The sequence below is a fragment of the Ursus maritimus genome, unplaced genomic scaffold, assembly GCF_017311325.1.
Source record: "Ursus maritimus isolate PB19 unplaced genomic scaffold, ASM1731132v1 scaffold_12, whole genome shotgun sequence".
Classification (NCBI taxonomy): Eukaryota; Metazoa; Chordata; class Mammalia; order Carnivora; family Ursidae; genus Ursus; species Ursus maritimus.
The window spans coordinates 29,012,554-29,036,819 of record NW_024423564.1 but is presented as its reverse complement, the minus strand read 5'-3'; the positions used below and the strand labels follow the sequence as shown (position 1 = coordinate 29,036,819).

The window sequence follows — 24,266 nt, the reverse complement described above, 5'->3', positions numbered from 1 at the left end:
AACCACCGCACCTCTATAACGTAAAAGTGCTTTATGCATACTTCCCATTTGTCACCCAGAATATTACAAAGATGTGCACTCAAGGGTAGTGATTTAATTAAAAAGGTAACTTTTACTGCTTAATCAAAGGCATTGCTAAGTGAAACTGGCTTCCCCTCCCCCACCAAGTGCAGGGAAAAAGAATACGGTGGTTGCAAGTAGAGTTGAGTGCCACTGCTTTGTTTAGGGCTGAGGCCCCAGAACTTTCACCCACCAGTGCTTTTAGATCATTGGTGCAAATGTCAATCCAGTGCAAAGGAGCAATGACATCCTGGTATAATTATGAACATAATTTTGACCTCATAGAACCTCTGAAAGGATCTCTGGTACCCACAGCAGCCTGAAGACCACATTTTGAGAGCCACCAATGTAGTCCACCCTCATTGATTCAATCATACGTTTCCTTCTGGCTGGGATGGAACCGCATCGCTACCTCTTTACTTGGCCATCACATCGTAGATGGGATTTTCAGGGTCATGACCAAGTTCTGGGGGTCCTTCCTTGATTTCCTGGATCTGTTCCCATTTTAACAATATCACAAACCTCATGTATATCTTCACTTAAAACAATACTAATTATACATTGACATTATCTTCCTCACTAGGTATTAAGCACCAGTAGAGTAGGGGGGATGGTGTTAGGGGCTCACGATTTCATTTTCAGTGTCTAGCATGGTGTCTACAAAACAGGGCTCAAATCCTAGTTGACTAAATGAATGTGGGGGGTCTGAAGCAGCCACGTGCAAAGGTCCATTGAGCTTAGATGGGGTCTCCTGTTCCTTAGAAGGATTCTGGGGCCTTGATTAAACTTTAGTTCACCCAGGTTTTCCTACAAACAAGTACCATATAAAAAAAGATAGCACGCTTGTGGCTGGTATCTAAATTATCTATGTTTAGTTCTTTCCTATTTCTGAAGATGTTGTGTGTATGTGTGTGTGTGTGTATGCATGAGAGAGAGAGAATGGGAACAGGTTTGGGTGAAAAGACATTAAAATTCTTTATTACCTCTATAATGGGGAAAAGCACCAATAATTTTGAAAATGTTATGCAAGCCTACTTTTTGTCTCATTCCAGGGAACCCTTACTAAGAGCTCTTAATAAGTAGGAGATTGATTTCCATACTATTATATTTGCTTCTCTGGTGAATGTTGTTAGCTCTTTGGGGGATAAGGACCGGGTCTTTTTCTCCTTCTCTTTCTCTCCATATTGCCCAGCCCAGCACCTGACATACAGGAAATATTTCATAAATGCTCATTAAATTGTCATGTGGTAAGAAGGCATTGTGGCAGGGAGAAGGAAAGGCAGGGAACTTGAGTTGGGAGTTGACCACCTAGGATTATACAGTTCTACCATCTTCCCTGTGCAATAGAGGCTTAGGCATAGCTGGCCCACCCAACAGGTACCAGCTCTGAGGCCCTCTCCTTTCTATTTTCTGTATCGAAGATTTCTAGGACCAAACTACTCAACCCAGCTGGAGACAGGTGGAGGCCACTCCCATGGTTCTCAACTCTGCACATTAACTCCTCCCAGGGAGCTTGTAAAATATACCGTCTCTCTGGGAAGGGCAGCAGGACTCAGTATTATAAAGAGCTCCCCGGGTGATTCTGATACTCAGGACACAGAACCACAGTGCTAGATAAGGAATGGGGGACATGGAACCTCGGTGCTAGACAAGGAGTGGGGAACACAGAACCACAGGGCTAGACAAGGAGTGGGGGACACGGAACCACAGGGCTAGACAAGGAGTGGGGGACATGGAACCACAGGGCTAGACAAGAAGTGGGGGACACAGAACCACTGTGCTAGACAAGGAGTTGGGGACTTGGGACTTGGGTGCTCTTGGGACTCTCCCTACCACCATGGGAATCACTTGAAAACCAGGTAATGAGTCCCTAAGAAATGAACATAGATAGCTGCCAGTTGCCACGATAGCTGTCAGTGCTGGAGAAGAATGTACAGGACTGTAACCAGCTCCATGCCTGATTCCTGAGCCATGGGACCATCTCTGTGGTCCAGCCTTGTGCTGCTTGAGTGCTCCCTACAGAGTGCTGCAGCATGATCTCAAAATCTGTTGTTCACACCTTTCAGTGACTTGAACCAGAGGCAAGTGGAGTGGTATGGTGCCCTGGAAAGACAGGTGTGTGATTAAACTCTGCTTACAATGAAACTCCGGAAGGGGGTCACAGGCTGAGTACTGGGAACAGTGCTTAAGGCCTTGTTTATTGTTCAATTAGAGTTCAATAGCTCCACAAGCCCCTTCTCTCCCTTCTGCTCCCCGCCCTTCCACCCAATGGTTTCCTTCTAATAAGGTTCTTTAAGCTACTCTCTAATGGTGGGGTGGATACGCAACCCCGGTCCAGTTATGCCTCTAATGGTGTTTACACAAAGTAGCTCAGCTTGTTAGACCATTGAGCCGCAAAGACAGGCAGAGCATCTGTTTGGGGCTCTGTTAAATTAACCTTTAGTCAGTTTGCCCTCATTGATCCCGTGCTTCACTCCCAGGGTGTTCTAAGTATTTAAAAGCATGTAATGAAAGATCTGACTAGCCTGTAACCATAGTGGATGAAGAGAACTGTTGCAGTATTCCTTTTGAACTATCCCATTGAATTAAATATTTTTAGGAGATACTGGGCTGAGCACAAATTAATTCATTTGGGCTGAAATTAGCCTCTAAAACGTGGGCCAAAAATGTATAAACATGAAAGAACTTGTTTTATACTCAAGGAAGAGTTGCTGCGAGTCTGGCACCCCTTCACATGGGGAGAATGTTCGTAGGAGCCTCCATCAATGGGGCACGTGGTGACCCCAAGGTCAACAAATGGAATTCACATAGCAGAGATGCGTAGACTTTAGAGAGCTGTCCCAGGCTGGGACTGGGCTCTAGCTCCGGCCAGAAGCTTGCCAGCCACAGGCCAGTGGAGTGGAAGAGGCCCAGGTTAACACCTCAGCTCTCCTACCTACTGGCTCTGTGACTTTGGTCAGTCTTAGAACCTCCTTAAGCTTCCATGTTCATATTTGCAAAATGGGGATGATGATAACACTCACCTTCCGGTTACGAGGATTAACAACGATAACACATGTCAAGTGCTTAGTATAGCACTTAGCCTGTAGTAACTATATAATAAATGTTAACAAAACAAAAAACAAAGCAAAACAAAACAAAATTCAATCAACCAAACAACAAAAACAGAACAAGAAACCCTGAAGAGTCATGTAAAAAGTTTTAGCTGCTTAAAACCACCATGGCCCTCTCCTTTCCACCCCTGCTTACAAGCATGCTAACTGCAGTGACCTCAGAGAAAACCATGTTTCAATAAATATATTATAAGGACCTAAAGTTCAAATGCCCATAGCAAATTCAGGACAAAACTACAAAGTCAAAACAGGCCCCACTCACGAGTGTCCATGAGTGCTCTTCTTCCTGAGCACGGACTACATTTCCCAGCCTCCCTTGCAGTTAGATGTGGCCAGCTGATTGAATTCTGGACAGTGGAAGTGAGGTGGGCCACTTCCAGGCCTGGCCTGTTAAACCCTCCCAGGTACCATCTTTGCTCTGATTTTTCATTTTCATTTGTTGACCGAACGAAGAGGACACCAAGGACACCAAGAGCTCAGAGGGAGAGGGAAGGCCCACCTGCTCCTACATTGTACTGTGACAGGAACAATAAATTCTCACTGTGCTAAGCTACTAATCCTTGTGGTAGTGGTTGAAGCAGTTGGACTGTTCTGATGAGTACGATGAGATTTTCAATGTTTTGCTGGTGTCTGCAGGGTGGGTGAGGTACCAGATAGGCAGTCAGCAGAGCCAGTCCTGGTCTGGGTTCTACCCCTCACTTCCTGATGGACCTAAATGGTCTCAGAGATCTGAGAGTCTAAGAAGAAGGTCAGTAATTTCTTCTTCTGTGATGATGACACAGCTGCCCTCTTTGCCTATGCAGAGACTTGGCTGGGAAAGAGGCTCTGCTAAGCCCTTGGAGGAAGATGCTAGCTGCCTTTCCCCTCCTTTTCCTGAAGGCTGACTCACGTGTAGGCTCCGCAGTTCAGCGCACTGCAAAGATTATTTGGTTCAGTCACTTAAACTAGTTCAATGCCTTTGGCCCAGTTAACTACCTTGTGCTTCAGTTTCCTCATCCATACAATAGGAATAATGATTCACCTACGAGAGAGTTCTGGTAAGAATTAGAAATAATTTTTAGGGGCACCTGGCTGGCTCAGTCAGTGGAGCATGAGACTCTTGATCTCGGGGTTGTGGGTTTGAGCCCCACATTGGGTATAGAGATTACTTAAAAATTTAAAAAATCTTTAAAAAGAAAAAAAGACCTAATTTTTATAAAACATTGCTCACAGTGACTGACACTAGTAGTCACACAATAAAAAACTATTGTTATTAAACTAGTGTGCTTAAATGTGGTGCATTCCGCACCCATTTGCAGAGTACTTGCTATGGCCAGTATCCCCTTGCTGGGGATGCAAAAGCAAATGGATGGATAAATCTCTGCCCTCAATGCATTTATGCCCTAGTCCTGGCATCCTCCAACCCCCTCTATGTCTCCTCCTCACCCCAAACACTCACAGGTAGGCATGGCAGTATGAAGTAGAAAACAAAGAAATGCACTTTCTGAGGGACAAATTCAAAGGGGTAGCTGGGCCAGACTGGTTTGTTCTCAGGTCGTTACATGGAGTCAAGTGTTCTTTCCTTAAGGAATGTTTCCTTCTGTTGGAAAAATTCCCTGCTTAGAGCCTGGGCAGAAGGAGTCACGTCTCAGAGGGCTCACTAGAAAAACCAGATTTTCAGCAGCAGTATAAGCCTGACTCCTTTGCCCTGAAGGAGACTGGGGAGAAGGGAGAGGTCAGAGTTTAGAATCATTGCTTTGTTCCTCTGGAATGGGGGTGAGGGAAACTGGAAGCTGTGCAAAATGTTAAGACAGGAGACAGATAATTCTATGTCCATGCATTGCTATTCTGAAGGTAAAATTTCCAATAGTCATTCCACACGCAATGTAACAAAGCCTTTAAGGACAGGCTTAAGAAGGATTAATTTACAAAGACCCAAGAGCCAGAAATCTAAAATAATCGTAAATGGAAAAAATGATGCTCAAAATCACAGAGTTTAAAAGCCAGAGAGAACTTCAAAGTTTCATCTAACTTAGATCGCCAGATGCTGATCCATGACGAAACCGTTACCGGTCTGTGATGAAATGAAAACAATTAGGACAATTTATTGTCTTTCCATACAATAAATGGTATTCTTTGTAAATGACTTCTCCTTTATTTTAAGATTATAGTCTTCCTAGTTTTTTTGGTTGTAATATTCTTTCTTTTACAGAATGATGATAGTATCTTAGATTGTAGTTTGTTTTTGTTTTTTTCTTTTGTCCACGGGTTTTAGAAAAACCTGAGCCATAAACATGAAATGGTAATTCTATGTTGGTCCCTAAGTTTTTAAAAAATTTTGTCGTTCCCCCCCAATCCAGTCTAGAAACCAGTCGTTAAACTCAACCACCACACGTGATACATGAGGAAACTGGTGCCTAAAAAGTGATGTAATTGCTCCAGGTTTTGAGAATACGTCTGAATACGGAAGCCTGTTTTGACAGATAGGACAAAAAAACAACTCTCTCAAAGCAAAATGAATCTGAAGATAGCATTTCTGTGGATGCTAATACAATTAGCCTAAAAAATATTACCGTAAAGTGGAGTAGTGAGAGAAACACTGAAATGAAAGCAGGGTCTTGAGTTCTAGTCCTTCTTGTGCCCCTCACAAGGTTTACATGTTAGGAAAGCCCCTTCCTTTGCCTCAGCCTCTGTTTCCCATCCATAGAATGAGGAGGTAGAGGCAAGACGATTTCCAAGACCATTTCCTGCATCAACATTCACTACTCTAATTGGAGACAGCATGGTTCAGTGGCAGAAGATTCAGACTCTAGAAGAGACTGTATGATTGATTTGCATCCTGACTGATACTCACTGACTGAGGGACCCTGGGTAAATTATTTAATCTTTCTGTGCCTTAGTTTCCTCATAAGTGGGGTGATGACAGTACTTAACTTCATAAGGGATAAATTAGATAACTATTGCAAAGCACTAAATGTAGGGTCTGATATCAATAAATACTAAATATTACTAGCAATAATCTGTGCTTTTTCTACATGAAATGCTTCAGCTTCCTCCCTTGGGAATATAATCGCTCTGCATAAATTGGACTACACCACAGGGCAGATCCCACTCTGAAAGGAAGAACAACTCAGGAGGCTGCCAAGAGGATTACAAATACTAAGATGTAATAATTAAGGGCAGGTGCCATTCAAAGCACTTCACATAGATTACCTCACTGAGTCCTAAAAACAAATCTCTGAGGTAAGTAGAACATGTTGGTTTCTCAGCCATAGTCCAACCCAAACCTCATTAAAAGCAATGCTCCATTTTGCCCTAAATTTTGAATCTCTTCCCTTCAGGGTCGAGGGGAAGGGCTGGAGTGGAGGGTGGGTAGAAGAGGGGGGGTTTGCTGGCGAATCATGGCTGGGAGAGAGGTACCTCTTATCCCAAGCAGCACGTGCTTAGCCAGAGCAGAGTGGGTCATGGGAAGGAGGAGGATTTCTTGGGGAGGGCGGTGGGAGCTGGAGAATGAGGCCAAGGGATTATAGAGGCCACATGGGAGGTAAGGGTGGGTGGAGAGCTGATAATGGAACGTACAGTGCTTCCTGTGTAAGTGGATAAGCCTCATTTAAAGGCTGGGGATGGAGTGGACACTGGGCAGAATTTATTGCTCTAGGAACAGATAAAACAAAATTTCAAAAGTCTCTCTCTGATACCACCCCAGGACATTATATTGTGTGGATGATCTCATGTTGCTTGCAGGATGACTCTAAATCTTCTCCTTTACAACGTATGAAACAAATGAGAACTATGATCCTACCTCTTCTATCCACAAAAGTAATACTATTAGGTCCAAATTTAGCAACTTGGTGTATGCCCATCTTGCCCTTTCTCCCTTTATAAGGGCAACTGCCCTCCCACAGTCCCCTCCTGCAGGAGTTAGGGCCTCAGGTGGGGGTTGAAACATGGGATGGCCTGGACTGGACCAAGGTGGGACGGCCACTGAAGGCAGCCAATCCAGGGGATGGATACACATCTGTGAAGTGGTCTCATCTGCGAAGCTCTGCCCAGGAAACCACTTCATGTAAGTTTGAAAGGGGAGGCACAGAGAGAGGCAGTTATGGGTGCAAGAGCTGGGGAGGAAAATGGAGAAAGGAGCTGACACATAAAGATACACAGGGCCAGCAAGAGTGGGAGTCACCCCAGCAACAGAGAAGGAGAATGGAGACCTTTGGCTCTTGTAACTGAAGAAGGGACAAAACCACTTGGATCCGAGGCCTGTCTTAGATCTTGAGCAGGAGCTGCTCTGTGGTTTCCATGAGCTTCTTTACCTAGTACCCCCATGTAATAGACATGTGAGTAACAACTCCCCAATTACTGGAAGTACCTTGAATTTCTATTCCTTACAACCAAAAGAACCTAACAAAGTATGAATCTTGGTCTTATGAACTGAAGCTGTGGATGTGTGTCGGGGGAGGATCTGATTGGATAACTAAAATTTACTAGGTTGCATGGGGCGGGGAGACTTTTCTAGGGGGTGCAGATAATCCAGGTATAGAGGCATGGAAGGTCAAGGTGGAAGGTGGGAAGATGGATGGGATGAGAGAGAAAGATGGGGGAGGATGGCAGTCCTTGGGGTTAGAATAGTAGGGTCCAGATTGTCAGCAGTCTGTCTGTCATGCTGTGGTTTGGAGAAGATCGTTAAGCAGGGTGGAGAATGGGGACATAATCAGATTCACTTCTCTGTTAGTTTCCTCCAGGTCATAAATGCAGTTAATACTGGTGAAGAAATACTGAGAAAAAGGAGGCCAAGAAAACATCACATCGGCTACACATTCTGGCTTCCCAGAGAAGTAGAATGTCAGTCAGGACAGTCATAGCTCTAGGGAAATTGAGGCCTTTAAAAAGATTATTTTGAATTCTAGATGATGCCATTTTGCTTTTCACAACACAATATTCCAGTCACAGAATTGTCCCCTGGAACATTCTCCTACTTGAAGTGTCCACGGCTCGAATGAGAGACGTGTAAGAAATACTTTCCTATTGTCTGTCACACTTAAGTTCAAATGCTCATGTTTAATGAAGCACAGGCCCCTGCTCTAAAGCAGAGATCATTAATTGTGCAAGGACAAGAGTGACGTCGGCGTTAGTGTGATGATGGGAATCCCTTTGACTACACTATTTAAGTGATGGGACGTTGGTCCTTCACAAAGCATGGCATGAAAGACTTGAGGAGTATGTTGTAATCAAAATAATAATAAATTGGTATAAACTTTCTGGAAGACTATTTGACAATCTGTATCAGAAGCCTTATAAATACATACTTGGAAATCCCACCTCTAGGAAAAGCATCCTAATCAGATATGTTTCAAGAGGGATATCCAAGGATGTTTATCACAGCATTATTTATACTAGATTCAAACTAAAAACTTCTGAAAGTTCCAATTATAAGGAAGTTGTCAAGTAAATTATGGGAGAGCCATATGATAAATTATTAAGAAGTCATATGTGGTTTTCAAAGAATATTTAATGTCATGGAAAATTACTCATAGCCTTATTTGAGAAAAGAAATTATACACACACGCACACACATACACACACACATATACACAGACACGGATATATATACATATATTTATATATGAAGTTTTTTGTATGTATTTATATGTTCTTTTTAAATGCTTTAAAAGAAAACCTGGAAGAAAATACTCCAAATTGAAATATGCAATGATCAAAATGTTAATAGAATTTATCTTTTGGTAGTAGAATTATAAGTGCTTTAATATTTTCTTTTTCTATTAATTTTTTAAATTTTCATCACTGCACATGCATTATTAATATAATCAGGAAAGGTTTTACTTCAACCACACACACAAAATTATCATTTGAGCTAGCCATTTCTAGAGGGGATGATTACAGTCAGAAAACAAAGAATAGACACCAAAGCTTTCAGTACCCTAAACTTATTGACACAGTTACAGGGAAAAAGCACATGACCTGATTTGGGTCTCCATTATTTTTTCAGCTCACTCCTTGGGGGAACTGATAAAGGCAAACCAGATTCACTGACATCTTCCAGACTTAACATCATCCTCATATCATCATCATCATCATCACCACCACCGCTACCACCACTAAGTTATTGAGCATGTATCACGTACCAGGCACTGTTGGAAGGGTTTCCCCAATATTGTCAATTACCCTTCATTACAACTCTTAGAAATATGCACTGTTATTGCTCCTATTTTACTGATGAAGAAACCAAGCAACAGAGAAACTTGTTCAAGATCACACCATTTGGGGGCGCCTGGGTAGCGCAGTCGTTAAAGCGTCTGCCTTCGGCTCAGGGCGTGATCCTGGCGATCCGGGATCGAGTCCCACATCAGGCTCTTCCGCTATGAGCCTGCTTCTTCCTCTCCCACTCCCCCTGCTGTGTTCCCTCTCTCGCTGGCTTGTCTCTCTGTCACATAAATAAATAAAATCTTTAAAAAAAAAAAAAAAAAAAAAAAAAAAAAAAAAAAAAAAGATCACACCATTCGTAGGGGTGGAGATGGATTCAAACTCCAGGCAGTCTGATGTGCTGTAATGTAATGTCTTATGCCATATTGCTTCTCAGAAATCAACAAAGAATATTGGAATTTGGGGAACTGGAGGAGATCACAGAGCTTTTTTTTTTTTAAACAAAGGAACATTTTTTCAAATCTAACTCTATGTGTAATTCCGAAATCTAAAACAGATTTTTTTTTTAAAGTTTTTAGTTTTGCATTTGAGAGAGAGAGAACACGAGCAGCGGGGGAGAAGCAGAGGGAGAAGCAGACTACCTGCTGAGCTGGGAGCCCAACGTGGGGCTCAATCCCAGGACCCCGAGATCATGACCTAAGCCGAAGGCAGACACTTAATCGACTGAGCCACCCACGCGCCCTAAAACAGATTTTTAAAATGAAGAGTTACTCCTGGTATAGTTGAAAGAGAGCCTAGGGTCGCTTCTGTGTCTCTCCCTCATTTCCCATTGAGGTCACTATTGTTCCTCATCTTTGTAGGACTCTTCTGAGAAACTACTGCCCTAATCTAACTACTTCTACTAACAGATGAGAAGTCTGGGCCCAGAGCTTTTCAAAGACCTGCCAGTTACTATGTGTGTAAGCCAGTGCTTCTCTACTATCAACACCGAGTACACACTTACGTTATTTAGGACTCCTCTTGCTACAACTCTAATTTGCTTAGACAGAAAAGGGAATTTATTAGTTCAAATAATCAGGCAGTCCAAGAAGATTCTGGCTTCAGGTGTAGCTAGATCCAGGAGTCCAATATGACACAAGAGGCTCTGTCCCTTCCTGCATTTCTAGCTCTGCATCCCTGTGAATTGACTTCATCCTCAGGGGGCTCTCCACATTATATACCTCTACCCTTACAGCTCTAGATGTGCAGGACCCCTGCATGATAAACTAGATAATCACTATCATCTGTGCATCTTTCTAGTCAAAACTTTGTTGAGCTTTATTTCTGTTGGTCAAAGAATGGTATGATAATTAGGCCTTTCATTCCCGATTTAAAAAACAGAAGAGAAATGAACACACAGTAACTGTGGTCCATAGCATGTACCATCACCCCCTGTCGGCTTGGTGGGAATGAGTTCCTTGTAGCCAGACAATCTGTCCCATTGATCTCTAGGTCAATCTTTTCACCAATACCACAACATGTTGACTAGCATAGCTTCATAGCACGTCTTGCACTCAGGTAGCGTAAGTCTCCTATTCGGTGGTGGCAGTCATCCTCCCCCCCCCTTCCTCTTCCTCCTTCTTCTATCAGATTTATTGACGTATAATTTACATATAGTAGAACTCGCCAAGTTGGGTGATTTGGTAACTTCTCACAAATATAGCTGTGTAATGACTACAATCATGGGATAGAAAAATTTCATCACCCCATCCATTCCATTATCCCCTTTTCTTCTTTTCTGTCTTCCTTTGAATTAATCAAGCATTTTTAATAATCTTATCTCCACTGCTGATTTATTTAGCCATACCTCTTTGAGTTTGTGTGTGTATATGTGCAATTACTATACAATTTATAATATCTGTTTTCAACTTACACAATATCACACTTTCAACTTATGTAGTTTATAATACATATTCATTTTCAACTAATTACAGTCTACCTTTGACTAACACACTACTTTACATATGGTGTGCGATTCTTACAAGAGTATATTTCTCTTTTCTTCTTCCCATCCTTTATACTACTTCTGTCATAGATAGTACTTCTATAAATATTAGTCATTTACGCTACTTTAAATAGGTGGTTGTCTTTTAAAGAGATTTTAAATTTAAGAAAAATGTTTTTTGTTTACTCACGTATTTGTCGTCCTTAATTCCTTTGTACAGATCCAAATTTCTATCTGGTATCACTTTCCTTTTGCCTGAAGGACTACTTTTAATATTCTTGTCCCCAGTGATGTGCTGGTCAAGTTGCTCTCTGCAAAATCAAAAAGAGCCCTGATGTAGTGTTTGCTCATTTCCACGACATAAATTCTCCTGTCGTTACCAATTTTAAGCTACCAACATTTTAACAATCAATATGCAAAAGTTCTACATCTTTAGCCATCAGTTTGTGTGAACTGGTGTGAACTGGCTTACGTTTGTGATGCTAATCTGCTGGTAGTGTGGCTTCCTAGGCCTTATTTTTCTGAAAAAAGTCTTTTTTCCCTTTCATTTTTGAAAAATGAATACACCCTTTCTGGGTGTATAATACTCGGTTGATGGTTTCTTGTTCCAGTACTTTATATTTATTTTTATGTTATTTATTTATTTTTTAAGGAAGCTCTAGGCCCAACGTAGGGCTTGAACTCCCAGCCTGAGATCAAAAGTCATGTGCTCCACCAACAGCCAGGCACCCCTTTGTCTCAGCACTTTACAGTTGTTGCTCCATTGTCTTCTGGCTTGCACTGCTTCTGATGAGACGTGTGCTGTAATTTTTATTTTCGTTCCTCTATGTCTAGTTTGTTTCTCCACCCTTCCTCCCACTCGACATCCCTGGCTGCTTTTAACATTTTATCACGGGTATTCAGCAATTTGATTATAATGTGTTTTGGTATAGTTTTCTTCCTGTTTCTATTGCTTGACCCTAACAGGGCCCTTAGACAAATAACATGGAGCTGGTGTGCTGGAATTGGCCGCCCTTCAGATCTCCGATACATCCTAGTGGCCAGGGCCCAATCAGGTCTGTGGCTGGAGGACCAGTCTTTGAATATTACTTGAATGTAATTTCTAGAGTTCCTCATTATTACTAATGATATTTTATATTTCTATAACAGTTTAAAATTGTAAAGATTTATGTATTTATTTATTTGAAAGAGAAAGGATGGGGGGAGGAGCAAAGGGAGAGAGAAACCCAAGCAGACTCCATGCTGAGCCCAGAGCCCGACGCAGGGCTCGATTTCAGGACCCTGAGATCATGACCTGAGCCGAAACCAAGAATCAGAAGCTCAACCAACTGTGCCCCCCAGGTGCCCTCAGCAGTTTAAAATTTTTAGAGAATTTAACCTACATTTTTTTAGCGTGTGGATTATTTCAAAGGCAGTAGTGTATCAGAAACACCTGAAGATCTTTCTAGTATAGAATCCTGGGTACCACCCAGGACTTTTAAAACACAATCTTTGGGAGAAGACACATTTTTAAAAAACTTTGAAAAACCACAACATGACCTGATTTATATTTCTTGTAAAAGTTCTGTGGTAGAGGTTTGGTTATTTTCTTATATATGCAGAATCTGAGGTTACCGAGACCAATGACTTACTTAAGGTTTCAGAGCCTATCAGCGGGGCTAGAATGTGGACCTGGATTTTTGGACTCTTGTCTTGGGGCTTCTTTGCATAACACCAGTTACCCCAATATTTTGAGGCACTAGGACCTCATTTTAACATAAAAATATTTTTAAGACTACGTAGCCCTACCACTCTATTTGTTGAGCTACAAAGAATATCTATGGGTTTGCACTTTACTAATCACAGCAGGGTCTACAAACACTTAAGTCATACATATGTGTGCAATAGGTATTAAGTATTTAGGCCACAAATTATGCTTAACACACATCATCTCTTTGATGATCTCTTGTAATAGCTCCAAATACCCTAGGGGTCTGCAACCCTGGGACAGAGGCCCACCGTATAATAGCCATTGAGTGGGTTATGGTTACAGTGGTTTAGGGTACTTGTAGGCAATCACTAGATTGCTATTGTTTTTAAATTAGTTGTTATTAGATTGTTGTTAGATTTAACAACAAAGGAAGTACCATTTATTTGTGTAATTTATGATAGGCATCATGATTTTTTAAAAATGTTAGTTTATTTAAGTGCAGTCAATGAACATATAGTGTATTATTAGTGTCAGAGGTAGAGTTCAGTGATTCATCAGTTGTACATAGTATCATGATTTTTTTTAACATCTAGGATTCTAAGAATTAGAGAATAAACAATTGCATCCAAAAGTAAATCAGGGACACTAGAATAAAATAATTGAAAGGATAAAGCTTATTTTAGCAGAAAGTCTCCATATCAAATTAGCTCTCGATAAATAATCTGGAAAAATGGATAAATCTCATTTCAGGGCTGGGAATGAGGCTGGCCCATGCCTCAGTTTTGCCTGTGCTCAGGAAGATGGAAGGAATTCCAGCAGGGCGCTCAGGGGTGTCCATTGTGCACCTCTGCTGCTGAGATGAGATGCAGAGTGTGGCCTCAATGGGGGTTCTCTTGATTTGTTTCTCTTGGCCCGTCTTCAGGCCAACAGTGATGATGCTGACTTCCCTGTTGAGAGTGTATGTGAGGAGAAGAGACAACAATGTTGATTAAAAGTAGCAATGGTTTAAGGAAACAAGGAGTCTGGAACTTTGCTACAGGAGAGCATCCTGGAGAAGCCTGGTGGGAGCAGGTTAGAGGCCAACTTGCAGTCCTCGCCCAGATGTGACAGGCGCTGGTCTCTGTGCACCTTGTCGGTCTGGAGAGTCTTCTTCCTAAGTTAATTATTCTACCTTTGTAGCAGGAAAAGCTTTTATCTTCTGTCTAAATTCACGTCTTTATCTGCCTTACAGAAGCTTTGCCTTCCCTAGGCCTTTGGCTCAGAGGTGTTGGCTGCCCTGTCTGCCTCTCTGTTAGATCTTCTTCTGACTCTTTTCAGGGCATTTTAATCAGTTGTGACTTTGAAATGGAGAGAGACATCACTGTGGTCACGCTCAGAGAACAATATGTAAATGAGTGGACTGGTTTTCTTGAGAGACAGGCACTTCTTCTGTGCCCACCTGCCTGGGTTTCCCTAGAAGCAGAACCTGAGCCAAAGGCTTCCATGCAGGTAGTTTATTTGGGGATGTGGTCCGAGGGCACAGGAACAGAGCAACAGGGAAGGAAGGAAAGCCAAATTAAGGATGTGCATTTGAGTTGGCCATGGCCTGGACAATAGGGCTTGATCCTGTGGAACTTTCTAAGGATGCATATGAAATGTGTCTCAGAATGTCCACGGATGATGAAGGAAGGAAACATTTATCAGTTCTCATCTGCCTCTGGTCAAGAATGGCCCCAGGGTGTGAACTCCCCTGCATTTTGAGCCATACACATGGGATTCTGTGTTATGGTGGGACATCAGAGAAGCCACAGGACAGGAAGTGAGAGGATGAGACCCAGCCTGAAGCAAGACACCGCCAGGCTGCTTGTGGATGAAGCTGATTAAAGCCCACATAGAACGAGCTGCTTCTTTAGTGGCTAGAGGAAGAGGCAGAGCTGCAGGGATTTGGAGTGGTATCCCAGTTATGTCCAACACACCAACCAACTTCAGCGATATAGCTCTGAGATTCCAGATGACTTCCACAGTCTCTTTGTTTCTTATTCATCGTAAGGGACAAATTGTCAGGAACTTTGATTTTGGACTCTTTTAGTCCTGAATTTGAGTCCTGGCTCTATCACTTGTAAGTTTTGTTCTCTTGAGCAAACCACTTGACTTCTTTGAGCCTTAGTTTATGAGCTGTAAAATCAAGACAGCGTATCTGCCTCATTCTCTCGTTGTGAAAATGTGCCGAGATAATGTGTGTTCTCAGGACACAACCTGGCCATGGCAAGAGCTCCAGAGATGGTAGCTCTTATTATTGATTATGATTTTGACATCATAACAGGAGTAGTTGTGAGGCATAAGGCAACATGATAAGAGTTATTAGGGGCCAGGACTGGTGACAGGATGAATCAGGCAGACCCCCAGCAGCATTGTGGGCTGGGGGTGGTGCATCTGTTTTTTAACAAGTCAGGGTACAGGCCCTGGGAGGGGGTGGGCTAAAGTCGGACAAGGCATCAGGACTTCCATTAAAGCAGCTGAGGTCCCAGAGGGAAACTAGAGTGTTACAGAGAGAAGAGAGGAGTTACACAATTTCAGGAACTGGGGGATTGCAGAAGGTTTCAGAGAAAGATTAGATGGTCTAGGGGGCACAGAGAGGCTTCCAGTCTGTCCCCATCCTCCTCCCCAGGCTTATAACAGCCAGACTAACCTCATGCCAACCTGGGACCTTCTGAGCTTACTGTTTGCCTGTATATGTGGTGGGGTTCAGGGGTTCAGAATGTGGGAAGGCTAGGCCTACAAGTTGAGGGTATTAGTGCCATCAGCTGGCCATGAGGGTGACTCTCAGTTCAGCTGCTGCTGAGCGGGAGGCCTCCGCCATAGAGGTACTAGCACATAACCCCTGACCCTGGCCTCAATCTGCCATTGCGGCCAGCTGATCCTTAGACCCAAGGTTAGCAAGGCTTCCTTGCTTTGGCCGCCTGACTATCCTGTCACTAACACGGAATCCTTCAAGGCTCAGACCCACCTCTCAGCCAGGACTAACGGCTCAGTGACCCTGGAGGGCGTAAACAAACCAGATATCTTAAACTTTAACTTCCAGTTTCTCTGTTAACTTCACTTTTGAGGAAAGAGCCATATCTTATTATAATGGACCAGGATTTTTGTCGAATCCCATGTCAGCAAATCCATTTCTACAAAAGTTCCATTTTAATCTATTTAATAATAACACCTTCCTTTATGTTGTTCAAAGAATTATCTCCGTTTCTCCAGGTTTTCATGAAGAAAACACACTGAATTGATGTTTCTGATCGAAATGAAGATGTCAGAAGCAAATTTAAATTAGACGTGGTTTTACATGTAGTTGTTACGTGTAACAACTGATGGGTAAGCATCCCTTTATTTTTCTTCAAAAGAAAAAAATCTGATAGAATGGTGCTTTGAAAATAGTTAACTGGCAGCGTGAGGGACTTGTGTAGAAAGTTGACGTGACAACTGAAAGTCAAGACTACACATGTTGTTTTCTAGGGAAAATAAAATCTCCAATTTAAAGAGACTGGGGTGCTGCTACTATTTCTTCAGATAAGATACATAATGACAGAAAAGATGGCTTTTCTTAGGGAGACATTAGACGTTAAGTTGGAGAACAATAAGTAGAAAAAGTTACTTTTTTTCCTTTCTCAAAAATTTTTCATCTTATTTCTTCATAATTTTATTATGCAGCAATTGATGTTGACCTTTTTTTACTTTTTTTAGGCAGAGAGAGAGAGAGGGCGCTTGTGAGTGCAAATGGGGGTGGGACGGGTTGTGGGATCAAGGCTGATGCGGGACTCGATCCTACGACCCTGAAATCATGACCTGAGCCCAAATTAAGTGTCCAACACTTAACTGCCGGAGCCACCCAGGCACCCCCTGTTGACATCTTTAACTATACGCTTGAGCATACGCATGGGGACGTTACCATGGTGTGTCCTCAGGAAACAGAAGACTTGCACCTCCCCATGGGCTTTTCACACGTGGCCCACTGCCATTTCCCTATTTGGCCCCCTGTCTCTGAGACTGGTCCTCAGTGTCCTGTATTCTGTCCTTGGCTCGATCCCTGTGCTATCCTCCCGCTCACTGTCCTTCTTTCCCTTCTCAATTTCCCAGATTTCTACCTGTTTACTATCTTTCAAAATTAATCACAGATTACAGAGTTAATGAGTAGCCTCAACTCCTAAAATGGGTTGCCCATGGATCAAGGTGGAAAACTGAGACAACCAGATCTCTGACATCAAGTGAATTTTGTACAGTTACAAGCTCTGGTCTAGCAGCTTTAGCTCTGGAACATTGTAATCAAAATGAGAAGCAAGAAAAAGTGTTCTAAGCAATGAGTAAAATAGCTGTCAGAGTCCACATAACTGTATTCCTTGGATTACATTTAACAAACTGTTATTATTTTCTATCTGCCAGACGCTGTCCTGGGTGGTAGGAATAGTGAGATGAATAATTTATCTCTCTCTCACCTTGCTCCAGAAAGGATCTGAGGTGGCTTGTAGCAGAAACATATAAAATAAAATGGCCAAATACAGGTTTCAAAACTCAGGGCAAGGGAAATATAAATTAAAATAGGTCAAGTCTAGAGGGTAAACGGGACACAGATATACAGCCAATGGCAGCCTTCATAATTGCTACACTTGAGCTGTGAATTTGACTCTAAGCACATGAGGTGGCCAAGGGGAAAGGGAAACATGGTCAGTTACACATTTCCCATTGTAGAAACAAAGAAATCGCACACTCAGGGGGAAAAAAATGACTAAGACATGGTTCCTAATGGCAAGGAATTTATAATCCAGCAGGACAGACAGATCTGTAGCAAACATCTGTAAAACAGGGCTGTATTATGAGGTCTGCATAAAGCGCTAAGGGAATAGAGAGAGGGGAGCAATTTGTTTGGCTTATGAGAGGGAGAAGATGCTACCTGAACAATGCCCCAAAAGAAGAAATGGACAAGGAGGAGGAGGGCACCTGAGACAGAGGGAAGGAGTACAATGACTGGTGATCAGCAGCCTCCAGCTAGGTTTGCATACAAATTGTTTTGAGTGCTTGTTAAAAGACTCAGAGTCAGTAGGACTGGGATCTTTCACAAGCACCCCAGAATGCTAATTCTGGTGCTCAGGGACCATACTTTGAGAAATACTAGAATTGATTCTTGAATGTGTAGGGTGGTGAAAGATGATGTTGGAAAAGCTGACTGGACCCACCTGGTGTGGGCTTCATACATCACAGTCAGAAACTCGAACTTTATGGGTAATGGGGATGCCTTCAAGCCTAAGCAGGTGAATGACACTATCAGATTTGTGTGTGTGTATGTGTTTGTGTTTTCCTTTTCTTTTTCCCTATTTCAAATGCAGCAGCCAGAGGATGAAAGGCAGGAAGGAAGAGATTGAAAACAGGTAACCAGCAAGGAGTGTTGCATGGTCCAAATGGAAGAGGACAAGAATGTGTTTAGGCGTTGGCAGGGGAAATGGAGCAATGTGAGTGCTTTCTACAGTGAGCACGAACCTGTTATTTTACTATTAGTCACAGATTTACTTTTCTGGTTAATCTATGTCATTTTTCATGTCCCGCTGATTATTATTTTACTTTATTTTCTGCTCTCTGGCATCTGGCCTAAACCAACAAGCAGCCCCAGTGAACTGGGGCGCAGGTCCTCGCTGAGCTCTGCCTGGTCGATGTGTGAGCAGGGGTGAGGGTGTGAAGGGCTGTGAGGGATATTCTTGGCATAGTGTAGGGAAGGCAACTTCTCTGATGGTGAAATCACACTGGAGGGTGACAGAGTGCATATGGATTTTTGTTTCTTTTAATTTACATACTTTTAAAAAGTTCTTATTTTATGGGGCACCTGGGTGGCTTAGTTGGTTAAGCACCCAACTTGTGATTTCAGCTCAGGTCCTGATTTCATGGGTCATAGGATCAAGCCCTACATCAGGCTCCACATTGGGTGGGGAGTCTGCTTGAGACTCTCTCCCTCTGTCCTCTTCCCACTCGTGCTCTCTCTCTCTCTTACATAAATAAATAAATCTTAAAAAAGAAACTTATTTTATAAAGACAAAATAGGGAAGACAGTACTGAATCCCTATAACCAATTACTGAAATTCTGCAATTTAAGATTTTGACAACATTTTTTCAGCTTTGTTGAGGTATAATAATTGACAAATAAAATTACACATATTTAAAGCGTACAACGTAATTTGACATACGTAGACTTTGTGACATGATTACCACAATCCAATTAATTACCACATTCATCCCTTACATAGTTACCTGTTCTATACGTGTGCTGAGAACACTTAAGGTCTATTGGCAACTTTCAAGTACACAACAGGGTGTCATTAATTATTATCACCATACTATACTTACACCCCCAGAGCTTGTACAGCTTGTAACTGAAGGCTTATACTCTGACCAGCATCTCTCGTCTCCTCCAACCACCAGCCGCAGCCCCTGGTAACCACCAATCTATTCTCTCTAGGAGTTCAATGTTTTTTTTCTCTCTCTCTTTTTTTTTTTAGATTCTACATGTAAGTGAGACCATATTGTATTTGTCTATTTTCATCTGGCTGATTTCACTTTGCATAAAGTCTTCTATTTTTATCCATGTTGTTGCAAATAGTAGGATTTCCTTCTTTCTCATGACTGACTAGTATTCCATTCTATATATAGACCACATCTTCTTTATAACTCATCTGTTGAAGGACACTTAGGTTGTTTCCACATCTTGGCTATTGTGAATAATGCTGCAGTAAACATGGGAATACGGATATCTCTTTGAGGTACTGATTTCATTTTCTTCAGATACATACCCAGAAGTGAGATTGCTGGATCATGTAGTAGTTCATTCTAGTTTGAATTACTATGATCTACTCCGGTAGATAATGTGGCAATTTCTGAGGAACCTCCATATTGTAATTCCTCCAGCTTTGTTCTTTCTCAGGATTGCTTTGGCTATTCAGGGGTCTCTTGTGGATATGAATATAAAATTTAGCATTTTTTCTCTATCTGTGAAAAATGTTAATGGAATTTTGATAAAGATTGCACCGAATCTGTAGATCACTTTAGGAAGTATGGACATTTAACAATATCAATTCTTCCAATTCATGAGCATTGGATATCTTTCCATTTGCTTGTGTCTTCCTCTATCTCTTTCATCAAATGTCATAGTTTTCAGTGTACAGGTCTTTCACCTCCTTGGTTAAACTTATTCCTGTGTTATTGTTTTGATACCATTGTAAATAGCATTGTTTTCTTCATTTCCTTGAATTTTCGTATTCCTTGAAGTCTTGCATTGCTGTCTTCACATCTGAAGAAATAGTTACCTTCTCTAGTCTTTATTGAATGGCTTTGGGGAAGAAATATCTTCTGTCAGTTCTACTAAGGGGCTGAGGCTTTCTCAGACCTTTTCTATGGATACACATGCTCCCTATTTCTTATTCCCTCTTAGGGGGATTTCTTAAGATTGTATGTTTCTCTTGCTTTCCCTAAAGTGGTGCTAAATGCTCAAGTTAGTGTTCTTTCTCCCAATCTTGCAGCATCAGGGCCAGCTTTTCTGCCTGTGCTCACTAGCTGTCTACAAAGGCTCATACTCACTGCTCTTGGAGTGAGAGAGCCAGCCACAGGGTGGGGTGTATGTGGGTGAGGCAAATGGAGTATTCAGGTACCCATGGGCCATCTGGGGGGGGGATCCTCAAGTGAAACATCCCCCAGCAGCTTGTGGGCAGACTTCCTGATGGATTCCACAAAGTGGTTAGTAAGATCCATGTCTTTCTGATGCCCTCTGAGAACCCCATCTGCTGTTCTCCCAGCCCCTCTCTGCTCCTGAGTTGTGCAGCATACCCCAGTATTCTGGATAGGGTGAAAAAAGAAGTGGGCCTTTTTGGCAGCATTCCACACAGCTGGGAAGCCAGATGCTCCTTCACACACTCTCAGATCCCCCTGTGAATGAAGCCACAGAATTAGAAGGTCTCCCTTGGCATTGGGCTGTATCTGTGCCTTGGGAGAGTGGTGACATGGATAAAGTGAAACCGTTTCTCTCATCCTCTCCTATGCATCCAACCTGATTGTTGTTTGCTCCAACAGTTTGCTGGAACTTCTCTGCTGGACTCTTGGACAGCCACAAACTCATTCTCATCTGTGGGTGATTGTCAAACTCGCTGTTTTGTGGGGAAAATATAGTAGAAAACTCCTATTCCACATTTTGCTGATGTCATTCCCATGTTTTTATTTGCTCTAAGAAAAAAGCTAATAACCTCCAGTTCAGTAGATTCTGCAAACACAATGTCTGCCCTTCAAAAATGGCAATAAATACCAGCACCTTGCATTGAGGGCTACAAAAACCAGTGTGCCTGAGGCTGGACAATGTTCCTGTGCAAAGACTTATTGTTTTGGAGTCTGCTCTCATGCATGCGTGGTGTTTGTGAGCAACAAGCCTATGGTCCAATCCATTATTTCATTCACGGTACAGGAACTACTGAGCACGGTCCCAGGACAAAGTGAAGTAAAGAACACTTGGCTAGGATCCACTGTTTAAACCTGTGGTAAGTGGAATAATGGCCTTCCCTAAGAGGTGCATGTCCTAATCCCCAGAACCAGTGACTATGAGATATCTTTTGCTAAGGTCACCACAACAAAGCACCACGAATTGGGTGGCTTGAACAGAAATTCATTCTTTCATAGTTCCAAAAGCCAGAAGTGCAAAATCAAGGTGTCAACAAGTTGGTTTCTTCTAAAGGCTGTGAGGGAGAGATCTGTTCCAGGCCTTTCTCCTTGGCTTGTAGGTGACTGACTCCTCCCTGTGTCTCTCCTTCTGTGGTGTCTGTGTCCAAATTTCCCCCTTTCGATACAGACACCAGTCATATTGAATTAAGGCCCACCCTAATGATCTAATCTTTTTTTTTTTTTTAAGATTTTATTTATTCATTCGACAGAGAGAGAGACAGCCAGCGAGAGAGGGAACACAAGCAGGGGGAGTGGGAGAGGAAGAAGCAGGCTCATAGCGGAAGAGCCTGATGTGGGGCTCGATCCCACAACGCCGGGATCACGCCCTGAGCTGAAGGCAGACGCTTAACCGCTGTGCCACCCAGGCGCCCCCCTAATGATCTAATCTTAACTGAATACATTTGCGATGACCCTATTTCCAAGTTAAGTTCACATTCTGGGGTTTACGACTTCAAAATATGAATTTGGACACAATTCAACCCATAACAAAAGACTTTGTGGATATGATTAAAGTTAAGGACTTTGAGATGAGGAGGGTATTCTGAATCATTCAGGTGGGCTCAACTTAATCACAAGTCCTTAAATGTGAAGAGACTTTCCCTCCTGTGGTCAGTGAGAAAGAGTCGTGATAAGCGTGCCCGGGTGGCTCAGTTGGTTGAGCGTCGGACTCTTGATTTCAGCTCAGGTTGTGATCTCAGGGTTGTGAGAGATCGAGCCCTGTGTCCGGCTCTGAGCTGAGTGTGGAGCCTGCTTAAGATTCTCTCACTCCCTCTGCCCCCCTCTCCCATGCTCTCTCGCTCTCCTCTGTAAAGTAAATAAATAAATCTTTAGAAAGAAAGCGTTCCGGTAACAGAAAAGAGGTCAGAGAGAGGCAACGCTGCTGGCTTGTCAAGAATGGTGGAAGATACTACAAGTCAAGAGATGCGGGTGGTCTCAGAAGCCAGAAAAGGCAAAGAAGTAGAGTCTTCCCTCCAGCCCCAGAAAGGAATTTGGCCCTGTGCGCACCTTGATCTTAGCCCAGTGAGACCAGTTGTCAGACTTCTTACCCGCAGAACTGTAAGATAGCACATTTGTGTTGTTTGTGGTGATTTGTTAAAACTAAGACAATTTCCTCCCAGCTACAGCCCCTCAATTCACCAGGCCATGTCCCATCCCCCATATAGAATACTTCTCTCTGGGAGGCGCTCTCCACACAACTTCCCGCACCGCGACTACAGCCACTAATGAAAGCCCAGTCAGGCAAAGCGAGGGCTTCCCCACAGGGCACCTGGCCAGCCCGTGACCCACACTCCGTCGCACACTCCCCAGCTTCTGAATGTGCCTTGACAACCACGTTCACGTGAGACCCTCCTACCTGGACCGAGCTGACTGGAGCGGATGGACGTGTGAGCCAAGCTGGGGCAGTCTCTCCCTGGATTTTGAGCCAAGAGACCCCAAGACCAAGGGTCTGGAGAGAAGGGCCGTGGATTCGCGCTGTGGAGGTTCCGGAAGGCTATGCTGTTTCACGTTAACCAGTCTGCAGGGGGTTTGTACGATTTGCCAAAGAGCCGGAGCGCTTACATTTGCTGATTCAGGAAATGCGCCCCGGAGAGGGGAAGGGGAGCGAGGAGCAGAAAAGGCCAGAGCAGGGGGTGGCTGAGAGCCCTGGCGTGGAGATGGCTGCCGCTCCTGGCGGAAAGGAGTCTCACAGGGCGCCTGGGTGGCTCAGTCAGCTAAGCCTCTCACACTTGATTTCGGCTCAGGTCCGCATCTCAGGGTGGTGAGTTGGAGCCCTGCGTCAGGCTCCGAGCTCGCCATGGGGTCCGCTGGAGAGCGTCTCGCCCTCTGCCCCTCCCCCCGTCGCACGTGCACGCTCCTCTCAAAAAAATAAAATGAGGCTCACAGAAGTTTCTGGGTTCATTGTTACAAGGAAGTGTTGTGAAATGGCTTCATGTTCTCTACAAAACCAGTAGCCAATTTCCGGAAGCCTTGTTTTCTTCTAGAAGAGCCAAGCGACACATCTCTTATTGTAGGTAGTTCTTGTACCACCTACATGTTCTCTCTTCACAGAAATGATTGCAAAACGTGCAACTGCCTCTCTGTGCTTTTGTTTTGTATTGTTTTGTTTGAACGTGTTTGATTTCCGAAAGCTGTTAAGACCTAGACTGGAAGCTTTCAGATGATCAGATCCTCTTGGTGTCACGATGCAAACGCGACTCTGTGCTTAAACAAGGCTCTAGTCTTCTCTTTGCATCTCTTCCATCAGGAACGGCTGCAGATAAAAGCAAATGTCTTAGAAGAGCAAGTGTGACATCTGGTTCGCTATCAGGAATAAATCTCTACCTGCCAAGCAAGACTGTAAGGCAATCTGGAACCAGTTACTACATAAACTTGTTTTATTTCAAAACCGTATCACCTGACTTACCTTCTATTTATTGCCTGCCTTGAATTCTTCCTCACTATCAAGGTGCTTCTAATAAAACACAGTTGGCCTGAGTTTTGAGGTGACTGGTGAGATGGAGTTCGTAAAAGGGACTTAAAGGGGAAGAGCACTCATTTCCTCCAGCTGGTGAGGTTGAAAAGT

General features: G+C 43.1%; 1 long non-coding RNA gene across 1 annotated transcript in view; it reads right to left on the bottom strand.

The window, feature by feature from the left end:
* LOC121102061 overlaps positions 1-23,527 on the bottom strand; it is a 52,420-nt gene extending 28,893 nt beyond the window's left edge. Inside the window, exons 1-2 of the long non-coding RNA XR_005834114.1 lie at positions 23,058-23,527; positions 11,489-11,609 (exon numbers count right to left, since the gene is read on the bottom strand). This is a non-coding gene — a long non-coding RNA (uncharacterized LOC121102061). The remainder of the gene's footprint in view (positions 1-11,488; positions 11,610-23,057) is intronic.
* Between the last annotated feature and the right edge of the window lie 739 nt (positions 23,528-24,266).